Source organism: Leucopleurus acutus (assembly GCF_964270905.1).
Source record: "Leucopleurus acutus genome assembly, chromosome: 3".
Taxonomy (NCBI): Eukaryota; Metazoa; Chordata; class Mammalia; order Artiodactyla; family Delphinidae; genus Leucopleurus; species Leucopleurus acutus.
Window position 1 is genome coordinate 125,239,589 of NC_139145.1, and position 10,742 is coordinate 125,250,330.

The 10,742-nt window shown below is 40.7% G+C and overlaps 1 pseudogene across 1 annotated transcript; it reads right to left on the reverse strand.

Moving 5' to 3' along the window:
• Positions 1-1,124: 1,124 nt before the first annotated feature.
• Positions 1,125-8,773, reverse strand: LOC309958941 (beta-citrylglutamate synthase B-like; annotated as a pseudogene). The gene is made up of 2 exons: positions 8,708-8,773; positions 1,125-2,591 (listed from the first exon to the last, which is right to left on the reverse strand). The product of its transcript is annotated as a beta-citrylglutamate synthase B-like (transcript).
• Positions 8,774-10,742: the final 1,969 nt, after the last annotated feature.

A 10,742-nucleotide genomic window follows, 5' to 3' on the forward strand; every position in this document is an offset into this window, starting at 1 on the left:
CTATTCTCCTCATGTCTTTAGGTGGGTACCTCTACCCAGTAGATTACAGTTATGAAAACGACTCAGTTGTTTTTTTGTTAAAGTAACAAACTGTTTCCCATCATGCTCCATTTTCTAGAATCTTTCCTTTTTGATTGGTTGATTGGTTTCCTTTTTGATTGGTTGATCAAAAAGCACAAAAAGCAAAGCACATAAACATGCAAGAATGCACACGTGTGCACACACACACACGTGCACACACACACCCTCCTAAAATGTGAAAAATGCAGATATATAACGCTGGTGTCAGAAATCACTTCAACTTTATACTTAGGAACTTATAGACCCTTGATTTGCCCCCCAAAAATATTTTCCTTGTCCTTATTCTTTAAATGCTCAACCACCAAAAGAAAAAAGGAAAAAAATAAAAGGCTTTAAAGGCACATGTTTCAAGTCAGTGTCTTGTTAACAGAAAAGGTAGCATTTTCTTCACTTTGGCCATTGTTAAAGATGCAGGCATAGATCAGGGAATGTTAAGACTAGCATGTATTAAAAACAAATGCAACATTAACAGAGCATATATCTTTCAAAAAAGGATAAAACACTAACAGATACAAGTCAATGCACATATTTTAACTAGTGCAATTTTATCTACAATGGAGTAAATGTTATTTTGTGTGCCAGACATTGCAATACTGTTCATTTCCCTTTTATCATGCAAACATGCCAACTTTATCATTAAAAAAACCTTTATGGGGTCACATTCACGTTGCCCTCCCACCCAAATTAAGGGGAAAAAAGTCAATAAAAGAACTCCTCAAGATTTCATAACTATGAACATAAAGCTCCTAGATAATAGTGTATAGGCTGAATTTTCTTATTTGTATAAAAAATTATAATTTAGGTAGATGTCTTCCTCATGGATTACAATACAATGTGAAGTTACACGACTCTGAAATTTGTACCAACTGTACAAAAACAAAAGGAAGAGACCATGAAAAAATTATGTCCTTCATGGCCTGAGAGCCTACACATTTTTGAGTAATTTAAAAGGGTAACTATGAGAGCCTGACATTTTTCTGTATCTCACATCTTCTGCTTCTCTATCTGTAGTATTTGTAAATCAAAGTCAGTAACAGGTTAGTAGCAAAGGTCTCATCTATCTCCCCCTTCCTCCTTCCTAACTGATCCTACTCATTTTTCTCTCATCTTCCTGAGCATTTTCCATGAACAGCATTGCAAGTTGGTTTAAAAAAAATAATAGAAAAAGAAAACAGAATGAAAAAAAGGAAAGAAGAAAAAGAAAGCTTTACAAGGGTTTTGTTGGTTAATTATTTACTGGTGGAATCACTCCACCAGGAGTTTGATTTCATTGGCTAGCAGTTGGTTCATGTTGAATAGGCCCCCTGGGAGCTTGGTGAGCAGCTCTCACTCCATGGTTTCAGGGTCGCTGCCAACAGAGCTGGAACTTATGCTCATGTTGTCGACAGCAGTGTTGTCTGCGGGACCCAGCTCCGGCTCACTAGTCTCACTGGTCATGGGCACCACAGAGAGCAGGGACATACGCCAGGCGAGTCGGCTAGAGGGCAAAAGGGAGGCGGCATATTCAGCTATGATACCAGCTACATCTAGGTTATAAGCCTTATCAAAGGCTATGAAACCTACATTTGCATTGTCTCCTTCGCAGACACAGAAGGAGCCGTCGTCTTTCATCAACAGGTCAGTGCCACACACATCCATTCCCAGGATATTAGACACCTGGATAGCTAGCTGTTTCCCTAGTTTACTCAATGAGCACATCATCCCGACACCACCTAGTGAGCAGTTGCTTTGCATCCTCCCATCTGTTGAACAGCGTTATGGTGTCAACCACACGGCCTCCAATGACAATGACATATACATCTCTTCCATGAGACTCTTTAACATATCTCTGAAACGGGGATGGAGCTTCATGGCAAATAAGATGGCTTAGATCAGCCAAATGGCGCTTATCACGAGCCAAGAAAATTGCTTTGCCTCTATGACACCATGTATTCTTCACTACCATTGGGAACTCCAGTACTTCTGCTTCATCAATCATTTTAGCAAAATTTTCATGACCACCATAAGAGAAAGTATCTGGCAGAGGAACACCATGACCTGCCAACTCTTGAAACATCCAGAACTTATTAACACAGTTCAGGATGTCTTGAGGTCAGTTCATCAACCTGCATCCCATCTTCTCTAGATGGCGCAAAACAGTGATGTCACTATCACTTTGCACCCAACCGGTTGGTATTCTCACTACTACTGCCGGAGGGTAGGCAGTAATTAGTTCTCCATTGATACGAAGACCCAGGTTTCCTTGATGGATTGTTAGCACCACCTCATCCATCACCACAGCCCTAAAGTCCAGTTCCTCCTCACAACATTTGGTCTTTAAAGCTCGTAAGATCTCTATTTGGGGATAGTCTTCCCTGATTTGATGATCTGTCAAAAACCACAACTTGGTGGCCACAGAGCTACATATCTTGATCTGCCTGTTCTTCCTTTTCTGGGGTTACTTCCTCCTGAATATACACTCTTTCGAGGATTGTAGGAGCTCTCACAGAGTCTGAAATCAGTAGTGCAGGCTGACAAGAAAGACAGGTGAGAAGACTACGGCAGAACCTTCAGTCCTCTGCTGAAAAATCTCCTTGTATGATCCTTTTATTGTGCTGTTGGATTCTGTTTGCTAGTATTTTGTTGAGGATTTTTGCATCTATGTTCATCAGTGATATTGGCCTGTAGTTTTCTTTCTTTGTGACATCTTTGTCTGGTTTTAGTATCAGGGTGATGGTGGCCTCATAGAATGAGTTTGGGAGTGTTTCTCCCTCTACTATATTTTGGAAAATTTGAGAAGGATAGGTGTTAGCTCTTCTCTAAATGATAGAATTTGCCTGTGAAGCCATCTGGTCCCGGGCTTTTGGTTTTTGGAAGATTTCTAATCACAGTCTCAATTTCATTGCTTGTGATTGGTATGTTTATATTTTCTATTTCTTTCTGGTTCAGTCTCGGAAGGTTGTGCTTTTCTAAGAATTTGTGCATTTCTTCCAGGTTGTCCATTTTATTGGCATATAGTTGCTTGTAGCAATCGCTCATGATCCTTGGTATTTCTGCAGTGTCAGTTGTTACTTCTCCTTTTTCATTTCTAATTCTATTGATTTGTCTTCTCCCTTTTTTTCTTTATGAGTCTGGCTAATGGTTTATGAATTTTGTTTATCTTCTCAAACAACCAACTTTTAGTTTTATTGATCTTTGCTATTGTTTTCTTCATTTCTTTTCCACTTATTTCTGATCTGATCTTTATTATTTCCTTCTGCTAACTTTAGGGTTTTTTTGTTCTTCTTTCTCTAATTGCTTTAAGTGTAATGTTAGGTTATTTATTTGAGATGTTTCTTGTTTCTTGAGGTAGGATCATATTGCTATAAACTTCCCTCTTAGAACTGCTTTTGCTGCATCCCGTAGGTTTTGGGTCATCGTGTTTTCATTGTCATTTGTTTCTAGGTATTTTTTTATTTCTTCAGTGATCTCTTGGTTATTTAGTAGTGTATTGTTTAACCTCCCTGTGTTTTTATTCTTTACAGATTTTTTCCTGTAATTGTTATCTAGTCTCATAGCGTTGTGGTCGGAAGAGATACTTGATAGGATTTCAATTTTCTTAAATTTACCCAGGCTTGATTTGTGACCCAAGATATGATCTATCCTGGAGAATGTTCCATGAGCACTTGAGAAGAAAGTGTATTCTGTTGTTATTAGAAGGAATGTTCTATATATATCAATTAAGTCCATCTTGTTTAATGTATCATTTAAAGCTTGTGTTTCCTTAATTATTTTCATTTTGTATGATCTGTCCATTGGTGAAAGTGGGGTGTTAATGTCCTCTATTATGATAGTGTTCTGTCAATTTCTGCTTCAATATCTGTTAGCATTTGCCTTATGTATTGAAGTGCTCCTATGTTGGGTGCATAAATATTTACAATTGTTATATCTTCTTCTTGGATTGATCCCTTGATCATTATGTAGTGTCCTTCTTTGTCTCTTGTAACAGTCTTTATTTTAAAGTCTATTTTGTCTGATATGAGAATTGCTACTCCAGCTTTCTTTTGATTTCCATTTGCATGGAATACCTTTTTCCATCCCCTCACTTTCAGTCTGTATGTGTCCCTAGGTCTGAAGTGGGTCTCTTGTAGACAGCATATATATGGGTCTTGTTTTTGTATCCATTCAGCTAGTCTATGTCTTTTGGTTGGAGCATTTAATCCATTTACATTTAAGGTAGTTATCGATATGTATGTTCCTTTTACCATTTCCTTAATTGTTTTGGGTGTGTTATTGTAGGTCTTTTCCTTCTCTTGTGTTTCCTGCCTAGAGAAGTTCCTTTAGCATTTGTTGTAATGCTGGTTTGGTGGTGCTGAATTCTCTTACCTTTTGCTTGTCTGTAAAGGTTTTAATTTCTCCATCGAAACTGAATGAGATCCTTGCTGTGTAGAATAATCTTGGTTGTAGGTTTTTCTCTTTCATCACTTTCAATATGTCCTGCCACTCCCTTCCGGCTTGCAGAGTTTCTGCTGAAAGATCAGCTGTTCACCTTATGGGGATTCCCTTGTATTTTATTTGTTGTTTTTCCCTTGCTGCTTTAAAAATTTTTTCTTTGTATTTAATTTTTGATCGTTTGACTAATATGTGTCTTGGCATGTTTCTCCTTGGATTTATCCTCTATGGGACTCTCTGCACTTCCTGGACTTGACTATTTCCTCTCCCACCTTAGAGAAGTTTTCAACTATAATTTCTTCAAATATTTTCTCAGTTCCTTTTTTTTCTCTTCTTCTTCTGGGACCCCTATAATTTGAATGTTGGTGCCTTTAATGTTGTCCCCGAGGTCTCTAAAACTGTCCTCAATTCTTTTAATTCTTTTTTCTTTATTCTGCACTGCAGTAGTTATTTCCACTATTTTATCTTCCAGGTCACTTATCCCTTCTTCTGCCTCAGTTATTCTGCTCTTGATTCCTTCTAGAGACTTTTTAATTTTCATTTATTATGTTGTTCATCATTGTTTGTTTGCTGTTTAGTTCTTCTAGGTCCTTGTTAAACGTTTCTTGTATTTTCTCCATTCTATTTCCAAGATTTTGGGTCATCTTTACTATCATTACTCTGAATTATTTTTCAGGTAGACTGCCTATTTCCTCTTCATTTTTTTAGTCTGGTGGGATTTTACCTTGCTCTTTCATCTGCTGTGTGTTTCTCTGTCTTCTCATTTTGCTTCACTTACTGTGTTTGGGGTCTCCTTTTCACTGGCTGCACGTTCGTAGTTCCCATTGTTTTTGGTGTCTGCCCCCTGGTGGCTAAGGTTGGTTCAGTGGGTTGTGTAGGCTTCCTGGCAGAGGGGACTAGTGCCTGTGTTCTGGTGGATGAGGCTGGATCTTGTGTCTCTGGTGGGCAGGACTGTGTCCGGTGGTGTGTTTTGGGGTGTCTGTGGACTTATTATGATTTTAGGCAGCCTCCCTGCTAATGGGTGGTGTTGTGTTCCTGTCTTGCTAGTTATTTGGCATAGGGTGTCCAGCACTGTAGCTTGCTGGTTGTTGAGTGGAGCTGGGTCTCAGCATTGAGATGGAGATCTCTGGGAGAGCTTTTGCTGTTTGATATTATGTGGAGCCAGCAAGTCTCGGGTGGCCAATGTCCTGAACTCAGCTCTCCCACCTCAGAGGCACAGGCCTGACACACGGCCAGAGCACCAAGACTCTGTCAGCCACACGGCTCAGAAGAAAAGGGAGAAAAGAAAGAAAGAAAGAAAAATAAAATCAAATCATTAAAATAAAAAGTTTGAAAAATTAATAAAAAGTAAAAAGTAATAAAAAGAAAAGGAAGAAAGAAAGAAACAAGAGAGCAACCAAACCAAAAAACAAATCCACCAATGATAACAAGTGCTAAAAACTACACTAAAAAAAAAAACAAACCCCAACAGACAGACTGAACCCTAGGACAAATGGTAAAAGCAAAGCTATACAAACAAAATCACACAAAGAAGCATACACATACATACTCACAAAAAGCGAAAAAGGAAAAAATATATATTTATCTATATATAAAAAAAAGGAAGAAGAGAACAACCCAATCAATAAACAAATCTACCAATGATAATAAACTCTAAATACTAAACTAAGATAAATGTAAAACCAGACACAAATTAGATGCAGAAAGCAAACCCCAAGTCTACAGTTGCTCCCAAAGTCCACTGCCTCAATTTTGGGATGATTCGCTGTCTATTCAGGTATTCCACAGATGCAGGTACATCAAGTTGAGTGTGGGGATTTAATCTGCTGCTCCTGAGGCTGCTGGGAGAGATTTCCCTTTCTCTTCTTTGTTCTCACAGCTCCCAGGGGCTCAGCTTTGGATTTGGCACCGCCTCTGCGTGTAGGTTGCCTGAGGGCGTCTGTTCTTCGCTCAGACAGGACGGGGTTAAAGGAGCAGCTGATTCGGGGGCTCTGGCTCACTCAGGCCGGGGGGAGGGAGGGGTACGGAATGGAGGGTGAGACTGCAGTGGCAGAGGCTGGCGTGATGTTGCATCAGCCTGAGGCACGCTGTGTGTGCTGCCAGGGAGGTTGTCCCTGGATCACAGGACCCTGGCAGTGGCAGGCTGCACAGGCTTCCGGGAGGGGAGGTGTGGATAGTGACCTGTGCTCGCACACAGGTTTCTTGGTGGTGGCAGCAGCAGCCTTAGCATCTCATGCCCATCTCTGGGGTCCGCGCTGATAGCTGCGGCTCACACCCGTCTCTGAAGCGCCTATAAGCGGTGCTCTTAATCCCCTCTCCTCGCGCACCAGGAAACAAAGAGGCAAGAAAAAGTCTCTTGTTTCTTCAGCAGCTCCAGACCTTTTCCCAGACTCCCTCCCGGCTAGCTGTGGTGCACTAGCCCCTTCAGGCTGTGTTCATGCAGCCAACCCCAGTCCTCTCCCTGGGATCCAACTGAAGCCGAGCCTCAGCTCCCAGCCACGCCCACCCCGGCGGGTGAGCAGACAAGCCTCTCTGGCTGGTGAGTGCTGGTCGGCACCGATCCTCTGTGCGGGAATCTCTCCGTTTTGACCTCTGCACCCTTGTGGCTGTGCTCTTCTCCGCGGCCCTGAAGCTTCCCACCTCCGCCACCCGCAGTCTCTGCCCGCGAAGGGGCTTCCTAGTGTGTGGAAACCTTTCCTCCTTCACAGCTCCCTCCCACTGGTGCAGGTCCCGTCTGTATTATTTTGTCTCTGTTTATTCTTTTCTCTTTTGCCCTACCCAGGTACGTGCAGAGTTTCTTGCATTTTGGGAAGTCTGAGGTCTTCTGCCAGCATTCAGTAGGTGTTCTGTAGGAGTTGTTCCACATGTAGATGTATATCTGATGTATTTGTGGGGAGGAAGGTGATCTCTGTGTCTTACTCCGCCATCTTGAAGGTTTCTCCCGTTTACCTTTTAAAGGATGTGTTTGAAAAAAAAGGGAAGAACCAGTCGATAAGCAAAGAAAGAAGATTTTTTAATAAAAAGATATAATTATAGAAAAAGGCATCAGAGGAGAGAAAAATGTAGTCCACCATGCAAATGAATGGAAACCTACTGATTTTTTTTTTGCAAATGGGAAGAGTCTGGACAATCTTTCCAAGAGTCCTTAATAGGAATTCCAGTGTTGCTGATCTCAGTTTAAAACTGACAATAAAATCCATGTTGCTGATCTCAGTTTAAAACTGAAAATAGGGCTTCCCTGGTGGCGCAGTGGTTGAAAGTCTGCCTGCCGATGCAGGGGACGCTGGTTCATGCCCCGGTCCCGGAGGATCCCACATGCCGTGGAGCAGCTAGGCCCGTGAGCCATGGCCGCTGAGCCTGCACGTCCGGAGCACTCCGCAATGGGAGAGGCCACAGCAGTGAGAGGCCCGAGTACCACCAAAAAAAAAAAACAAAAAAAACTGAAAATAAAATCCATGTTTAATGTATCTAGGTCCTTAGAATAGGTTAATAAAATAATCTTTTGAATAAATAAAGCGTTACAAAATAACATGAGCTGGGTTTGTGGATTGAGGCATTTGAAATCTGGAGTTTTCAGTCTAATTCCTGAAATTCTGATGCATCACAGGGTAGTAAGGGACATTGAGTCTCCCACTACGGAGGCCAGCTCAGAACCTGGCTTGTATTTTTTCTCAAAGGTTGGTTCTGGAAAAATATTCTACAATTTCTTTCAATTACCTGTTCTAGCAACCAACAAACTTTGCAGTCAGGACACTGTTCTTTCTGCATATTCTAAATTTCTTCCTGGAGTAATTTAATTCCATTTCCTTAGTGCATATAGGAAATACATAGCATTTGGTGCCAGACTTGAAGTAAGATGGATGAGTTAAAATAAAAACCGGCTTTTGAAAATGGTGGTGTAGCTAAGTCTTTTAAACTCGGACAGAAATGGGGAGAGAATTAGGTCAGGAGAGTATGTCTTAACACCAAGGCATAGAAGATCTAGGGTTTTTCCTCCTTGAGGGAATTGAGGAATAAGAAGGTACCTCCAGGTGAGTGTGACACAGAGGTTTCAACCTCAGACTAGATAGATTCCAGCCTCTTCTGTCTGGCTTGTTCTGCCCTCTCTCTATTTCTGTGGTAGTTGGAAGGACGTATCTGATGTCTCTGTTCTGATCGTCTGGCAGGAGGAGAGAGTGTCTGACTTCCAATTTGGCAGAAAATCCATCTGCAGTACCTCTGGCTTGTTCAAACTGCCAGTGCAGAGTCTATCACCAGCTCTACTGATTTGCTGCATGATCATGGGTACAATGAGGCCACTATTCTCTTTACTGTAACCCTTACATCCTTAAAGAGTCATATCAAGTCACCTGTCAGGTTTTTTCTTTCCAGGCAAAAATACTTTAGTTCCTGCATCCTTCCCTCAAAGATGTACACAGTTTTTAGCTTTCAAAATAATTGAAACTAACTTCTATAACAAGGCTCTAACAATAACTTGATTAAAGTAAAAACCACTTTCTTATTCCTTCATATTATATCTAACTAATACATTGAGGATCTAACTACTACTTTTAAAATTAAATGGCTGCTTTAATAATCTATGTTGACTTTGTGATCCAAATGACAGATAGGAAATCATTCTCACCTTATATGACAATATTAGTAAGAGAAAGTATGTAACAGTAGACTTTTAGAGCAGGCCTAAAAAAAGACATAAAATAGATAAGACAGAAATAAAGGTTGTTAACCAGAAATTTCAAAAAGAAAGGCCTTTGTTTTATTGCTTGGCTATTTTTTGTGCATTAAAAGGAGCTAATGACTCCCTCCTTTTTATAAATCACATCTTTCTTGTTACTCTATAGTTATAATTGCAATAAAAATTACTAAAATGTTCTTAGGTAAATAGACTGGGAAGGACTCCACATCTGGAGGAAATGTCTGAATCTGGCACAGTCAAGGATATAGTGAGGAAGAAGAAACTAATATTGAATGATTGATAGATGATCCTTCGTTACAAGACTAAAAGACAACAGAGCATTTCAGTTTTATACAATAACTCAGAGCAGCATCAACAAAACCTTATTGAAGGTCTGGTGTTTTTAGACTCTCAGAGCCATCCAAACATATATCTAAGAGAGCAAGTGCTAAGAGAGCAAGTTTGCTAAAGCAAAGATATATCTATGAGAGCAAAACTCATGCCTGTCTGTGAGGGATTCTGGGAAGTTGGTAGTATTGGCTGATAGAGAAGAGGAAGAAGAAAGTCCGGACGGGATTGGAAGCAGGAGAACTGATCCGTCGTGGAGAACTATCTATTACATTGTGTCCAAAGAGATGGGAGAAAGTTAGTGTGATTAATATTAGCACAAGTATTCATGGAGGTCCAACTTAGTGGAGGTGTTTGGGTGGTTCAAAAACATGACTGATGTACTTACTACATACTAGCTGCTGGGGATGCAAAGACAAATAAGGCAAATCCCTGCCAAAGAGAAATTTACAATAACAGAAGTAGAAATGATAAGTAATATACAGGGTGGCAGAACCATCTGTGAATTAAGTCTGTTGTTAGTGAATCTCCCAGCAAAGAGGGAACATGGGAGCAGGCTGATAAGAATTCAAAAGATTGAGGGGAGTCACAGAAAAGTGGGCTGAAATACAGAGCTGGACTCCAGAAGGAACCAGAGAGCTGAAGAAAAATTTGAAGCAGAAGGTCAGTGATATGGATGATGCCAACACTCTTGGGAACAGAGAATGGCTGTCATTCATTGTCCACATTGGTATATACACTCATCCACACCAGTCTGAATGAAATATATTGCCTGCCATATCAGTAAACAAAGGATGTTGCAGCCATCAAGCCATCACATTATAGCTGCCCCTATGGTGCACCCTGAGGAAACTCAGGATGAGAAATCACAGGATACTGGCCCCAGATAGCTGAGGTGTATATCAAAGGAATGATTTCAGTGAGCCCAGAATCTTGCATCTTCTATACATAGAAAAATGATAAATTCCTTAACTTGAGATATCTTATTTTCTTTAAGTAACAGTAATGTTTAGATGTTCCAACTACCTGGTCTTTGTTGCAAAAACTCCTATATATCCTGGCTGCCCCTCACCCCCACCCCCAGCCCCCTGCCTCTTTGGAGCAGTCTCTCAGAGTTATCTGAGATGCTGTGTCCTGGGCTTAACTCCTCAGTTTTGTCTGCCAAATAAAACATAACTCTCAACTTTTAGGTTGTGCTTTTTTTTCCAGTTGACACCAGGTATCTGGC